The sequence below is a fragment of the Dysidea avara genome, chromosome 8 (genome assembly GCF_963678975.1).
Source record: "Dysidea avara chromosome 8, odDysAvar1.4, whole genome shotgun sequence".
In the NCBI taxonomy this organism is placed as follows: Eukaryota; Metazoa; Porifera; class Demospongiae; order Dictyoceratida; family Dysideidae; genus Dysidea; species Dysidea avara.
The window spans coordinates 29,439,037-29,446,211 of NC_089279.1; positions in this window are offsets into that span (position 1 = coordinate 29,439,037).

Below are 7,175 nucleotides of genomic sequence, written 5' to 3' on the forward strand. Positions count from 1 at the left end.
AAGTATCAGACCCTGTAGTTATGTACTTAATTACTTATAATAACTAACTATTGTGTGCATTAAAGTTCAGTGGCTTGGGGTGTTTAGAACAGATGCTGCAGGGACAAGAAAAATGAAGACTGTGTAAGTTGTCAGGATTGAAGTTCTTCATAAAATGCTGCCATAGAATTTGGATTAACTGAGCTTTTATGGTAAGAAATGATTTAGTTAAGTCAATTGTAGGTAGGCTGTTGAAAGTTCTAGGTAGTCTGTTGAAGTAAAAATTTCTTTGTTTGTTAGATGATGTGAAAACATGTTCAAGTTTGTTACAGGAAGAAGACCTGGTAGAATGGTGGCAGAATTTGATGAAAGTTTGGATGTCAAAATGCTCGGATGGATTTTTCATTGATTTAATAAAGAACAGGATGTCACATAAATCATAAGTATGCATTAACGGTAACAAGTTAGCTCACTACACATGCACTGCTTACTCTGACTGCTTTATTAGAGTGACTGCTCTATTAGAGTATCTTGATCTTGGTATACTAAAATCCCTTTGACCCCCTGTATGCCGGAATGCATTTTCAGGAACTACGTCATGAGCAAGGATTTAATATTTACGTTGTAGTATCAACCATATATTGCTTCAAATATCTATAACTTCAGGGATGTAGCCAGGATTTTTTGAAGGGGGGTTCCAGCACCAGCATTGAGTTACCAGAAGCAGGGGTCTGGGGGCACAGCCCCCAGCTGCTGAGAGACTTTTAATATTTTAATGAATCAAAACTCAGCAAATTGCTATATTTTATACAAAAAGTACATTAATTATGATGCATATAAGTGCCCCGCGATGAAGGTAGTACTAGATAAAGCCACCTAGTGGAAACAGACAGCATAACACGTAGAGACACATAGTAATCTGTAAGTGATATAGTTATCTCACTGTGGTATAAGAGCCATGAATCCACTGATACAAATGGAATGACTTACAATCAAAACAATATAACTAGCTATACAAATATACATAGCATGAATTCGTTTTGCATAACACAAGTGATAAATTACTGGAGCTCTATATCTTTTTTTTAATAAATTTATTAAGATACTACTAAGACAATGATAATATAAATAAACACTTAAACAGTGGGCAGAGAGGCAAACTCTGCCCAGTCCTGGGATGATGGCATTACAGAAGCAGCATTGCCACGTTGAACATCAATGGCAACCTTCTGAATCAAAAATTGGGTGGCCCTATTATCACCAGACTGTTCCATCACCCGGGAACCTATCCGCCTCACTAATGAGCGTGCACATGATCCCCGAGCACCCAAGGTCTCAACACATAAAGAGGAGAAGTGAAATGATGGAATCAGAGAAGAATACTTTCTGCACTTAGCTGACTCTGCAGAGTTTGCCAGCCGGCTGGCACCACTTGCAGAAGTAGATAAATTAGATGGGGCCAGGGTGTCTGAACAGGTAAAGTCCCAGAGCAAGGGTCCCCTTGACAAGGGTAAGCCCCGTGACCAAGGAATCAATGACATGCCATCTGGCCTCTTACCATCATTACGACACACACCGACTGGCTCCAAAACAGCAGGAACACCTCCAGACACCAGAGCACGACGAATAGTTTCATTCACTGCAGCGTGCCGAGGAATACGGCCTCCACTACGCCTGCAAGACAAACCGTGAGTTCCAAAAACATCAACTTTACTGCCACAAACACACGTATGCTCGACAACGATGGGAACACCGAGACGTAGACCAAGAGCAATCCTCACTCAAAGATTCATTGTCCAGCTTAGTGCCCAAGGAAGGTACAGGTAGAGCACCAAGCCACGCACCAGACTCTGAGGAGGACACTGACGGTTACCATTATTCCACGGAACGGCACGGAACGGAATGGCACATTCCGTGGCATTATTCTCCGGAACGGAACGCCTAAAATGCCTAGATATATCCTCTAAATCACTTTCAAACACTGTACTATGTTACTTTTGTGACAGACAAAACGAGCCGGCTGTTTCTTGTAGCCGATAACTAGCCTTTCGGCTATAATTATGCCTCGAATTATGCTAATGTAGGATTTCATCACGTGACCTGCAGCTGTCACACGAGGGAACAGATGAGTTGGTGACGAATGCAAAGAAGTCCTTTTGTGGTTAATTCAGTCTTTGCTGTAGTTATAGAAACGGTGCTTATAGCAGGAAGAACCAGAATGGAAGGCAATTCCGACGGCAGAACCAGAGTGGAAAACAACCTGGACGGCAGAACCAGTGTGGTAGATCAGAGCTAAGAAGGACTGAGAATTACATTTTAGGTACTATAGCAGATCTCCGTGATTTTGATGAGAGATTCAGAGTTTTATAAACAAAGGCCACTCAGTTGAAAACTGAACTTTTGGCTTGATTTATGAAAGAGAAATTTAGTACTGTTGTATGTTGCAATAAGTATGGGCCCTAACACAGAATTTGAAAACTTAAGTGAGTGGACAAGAATCTTTTGGGTATCAGTAAAAGTGGTGAGTGTGTGTTTGTTTGACATGTTGTCTCTCAACGGAACAGCCTGACTGCTCCAAACCTAGCTACAATTTTATAATCTTCTTAAATGCAACAACTTTGTAAAGATCTGGCTTTACAGGCTCCTTGAGCCTCCTTACTTGTAAACCTAATACTAATACTAACTTTAGAATGGATTTACGATCAATTGAGCAAAATGAACACTATAGTGGTGATAATTTTAGTGGCTGAAAGTTAAGTTAAAATTTTATCAAATCTCTTTTGTGCTGCATGGGTTTGCTAAGCCTGTGGTGGAGTTACTGAAGTGTTGGTAGCCTGTAGTTGTTTACTAGATAGGAAAACAATGGCAAGGCCAATAAAAAATGTCATTGCTTACTTTCTGGACAAGAATAGCATTGATAGTAGCTTTTTGATGCGCTGCAGTATCACATTGTGGTGATGATACACAAACATTTAATGGTAGTACCCATTTTTTGCCACTTTCTCTCAATACTTTTCTTTGACTGCTTGGTTCACACCAATGAAATTATATAGAACATGCTGACCAGGTTTCTACTCTATTTTGAGCTCATTTTAATATGGGCTCTGTTACTAACAATTAACTCTACATTTTTATGTTTTAGCAGGAAAAAAGATTAATATTTCCTTACTTGTTTTGTAGTTAATATCATTATGTTAACAGTTGTTGTGTTTGCTCCAACATGCAGATCATCTAGTGTGCAGTGAGGAAGGCTCATCACACAGTGGATCACTCCTTTTGGACAGCTCTCCATCGAGTCAACCTGTCAATGAAGCTTCTAAAAACTTGTTCAAAAGTATACGACTCAGTGAAAAGAAGCAGCATCCTCCTCCAAAATAAAAGACTGCTGATACATACAGAGAATCGTCCAAAGATGAAGACACCCATTCCTGGATTGATGAATTACACTTCATGGATGGGGACAAAGTTGTGGTATTGTCGGGTGATTAAATTAATGTTGCAATTATCAATGCTAACCAATATAATAATGAACAAGTAGTTCAACCAAAATTTCAAGATGTTGGCTATTGAGTTATTTGATGGTTGAAAGTGCTTTCACTCAAGTTATACATGACAGTAACAGAAATCACTGGGTAACAATTAGTAACTCACCAGAAAGATGTGTTGGTTTTTGATAGTATGTTTTCTTGTGACAACTAATGCAAATGGCCTGTTTACTGTGCACCAGCAAATCAGAATTTACCCTGAACTTTGTAGATGTTCATAAACAGACTGGAAGTAATGATTGTGGTTTGTTCAGCATTGCATATGCAGTGCTCCTGTGTTTAGGTGAAAACCCTGGCACAGGCACATTAATATTAGACTACCCTAAGATGTGTAGCCATCTCTCATCTTGTATAATATTGAACAACAATGTTTTTCTCTGTTACCAATCAGAGGCAAAAGAAGAAAAATCTGAAAGTTATATAAACTGAATAAGCGAAGGCTTATATAATGCCACATCAACCTCCAATGACATGCTGTTTGGAGTGTTCAGAATGGTACCATGGAGTTGTATACATTTCTCCAGTTTCGGTTGAAGCACCTTAGGCAAGAATGTACACTGGAGTTGTCAACGCTGTGTTGAAACTAGTTAGTGTTTAGTAATTGTTACCTTGTAGTCTATCGTTGTACCATTTATTTGCTGTACTGCTTTTAATTTAATTGTGTTAATTTACTGTATATACTATTACTTTGTCACTTATTTTACTCGATAATGTTGTTATCAACATAGTTGTATTCAATTTTTGCTGAACTGTGTATCAGTTCTTAAGAAATTTTTTCACTGTGGCATCAATCTATGTAGCAAGGTTAACTTAGACATCGATTGCTGTATAGCTACGTACATATAGTGGAGACTGAGGGACAACTAAGTTTATTACAATATTAGTACCTAGACATTGCTGTCACACTGCGGCTACTAGTTTTTATGTTATAGCTTTGCAGACCTGATAGCTATATAGATTTAGAGCTGAATGTAGTCTATAGAACTTCCCTTATAGATCTAGCCGTTCCAGGACGCCCATGGCCTGTCAACGCACCGATGGTCCGGGCAAAAACGGTCCGGCCGGACCATTTATGCACCCGGACCAAATATTTTGTTACAGGCCACTAAGTAGCTAATACTATAGTTGATGCGTTGGGGGACACGTGTGTCTGCTCTGTTCCGTTCCGGAGAATAATGCCACGGAATATGCCATTCCGTTCCGTGCCGTTGAATAATGCAGACCGACACTGACAGTAGACGAGCCTTTGTTCTAGCATCAGAGGCTGAGTCCAAAAGAGATGAAAAATGGTGTTCGTAAAGCAGTTCGTCCCAACTATGTTGATAATGTCTGCAGTCTTCAGGGGGCATAGGATATTCAGCAGACCATTAGCCTCGTGGAGGAGAGAAGATTCAAAAGTTAAACCGGAAGGAGTCAAGATGGAAGAAACTAGTTCGGAGGTACTATGATAGGGTCCGCAACGTGAAATTTCGACCTCCGAGAATCAACTACCAAACCACCCACAAATGCTAGGCTAGGTACCACTTAGAAAACGCCAGATTGGTGTTATTTTTCATTAACATCTTGTTGTGCAAATCGGCAAATATGCTTACAAATTACGAGATTTTTTGCTATATCTTCGAGTAAATGTCTTTTAAAGCTATAATATGCACTCTCAACCTTTCTTACTAACTGTACTCTAAACTAAAACCATCAGTGGCTGCATTGTCTGGAGCGATTTCCAGCCGCAGCATCGCGAAAATGAAATTTCGGACTCGAAAAAAGTTTCGATGCCACTGAAGCACACAGTAGCGATGCCAAAGTAACCCTCCCAGGTCAAACTGGTCTGGCATGGGTCCAACTACTACCACACCAAATATCATGGAATTCCAAAATTGTTTGCCATCTGGCTGAGCTCGACGGATGTCAAAAATTAGTCAAAAGTGCCGATTTTATTCACTGACGAGAACCTTTGCTAGCCAGATGTGCTATAGTTTACTTCTCAAAAGCTTACTAGACCCATAGCCAGTAGTTTTCATTAATAGGGTTGCTCTGGCAGCTCTTCTAGCGACCTCAAAACCGACAAATGCCGATATCCACGAATTTTGCCGATATTGACCAATTTACACTGCATTAAAGAAATCTTGCACATCAAACGTGATGCTTTGCCTCTCTAAAGTCATGCTGCATCCTTGTTTAGTTATATTCGTCCATAGGGTGGCACTGGCGACTCTCTTATCGAGGCCAAAATCCATCAAAATGCCCATCTCACCATTTGTCATCAGTTTTAGGAAGATTTACAAGTCAAACATGCTGGTTTACCTCTCTGCATCCTTGCTGGACCATTCAATCACCTTCGTCTGTGTAGGCACCTTTCTTCAGTCTCTTGAAAACGTCAGAGCACACCAATTTGGCGCAACCACCAATATCAGTTAATGCTTATTTTGTTTCATTGGTTCCACGCAAAAATGACAGGAAAGCCAGCAGAAATGTAATAGAGCGAAAATGGAGTTAATCTAGCTCTAAATATTGTACTCTACAGGTTTATACAAATGATTACCGAAATGAAAATTCCGATTATCAAAAACCACAATCGAAATTTCCATTCGTGTAGAGTTCCGAAGGGTGGATATTTTAAACTAGACTAATTCCAGTTGGGTTATGTAATATTTCTGCTGGATTTTCGTGGAATCAATGAAACAAAATAAGCAGTAAGTGGTGTTGATGGTTGCACCCAATTGGCGTGCTCTGACATTCTCAAGAAACTGAAAAAAGGTGCCTACACAGACGAAGGTGATTGAAATGTCCAGCAAGGATGCAGAGAGGTAAATCAGCATGTTTGACTTGTAAAACTCCCTAAAACTGATGACAAATGGTGAGATGGGCATTTTGATGGATTTTGGCCTCGATAAGAGAGCCGCCAGTGCCACCCTATGGACGAATATAACTAAACAAGGATGCAACATGACTTTAGAGAGGCAAAGAATCACGTTTGATGTGAAATATTTCTTTAATGCAGTGTAAATTGGTCGATATCGGCAAAATTCGTGGATATCGGCATTTGTAGGTTTTTGAGGTCGCTAGAAGAGCTGCCAGACCAACCCTATGAATGAAAGCTACTGGCTATGGGTCTAGTAAGCTTTTGAGAAGTAAACTAGCACATCTAGCTAGCAAAGGTTCCCGTCAGTGAATAAAATCGGCATTTTTGACGAATTTTTTACATCCGTCGAGCTCAGCCAGATGGCAAACAATTTTGAAATTCCATGATATTTGGTGTGGTAGTAGTTGGGCCCATGCCAGACCAGTTTGACCTGGGAGGGTTACTTTGGCATCGCTACTGTGTGCTTCAGTGGCATCGAAACTTTTTTCGAGTCCGAAATTTCATTTTCGCGATGCTGCGGCTGGAAATCGCTCCAGACAATGCAGCCATTGATGGTTTTAGTTTAGAGTACAGTTAGTAAGAAAGGTTGAGAGTGCGTATTATAGCTTTAAAAGACATTTACTTAAAGATATAGCAAAAAATCTCGTAATTTGTAAGCATATTCGCCGATTTGCACGACAAGACGTTAATGAAAAATAACACCAATCTGGCGTTTTCTAAGTGGTACCTAGCCTAGCATTTGTGGGTGGTTTGGTAGTTGATTCTCGGAGGTCGAAATTTCACGTTGCGGA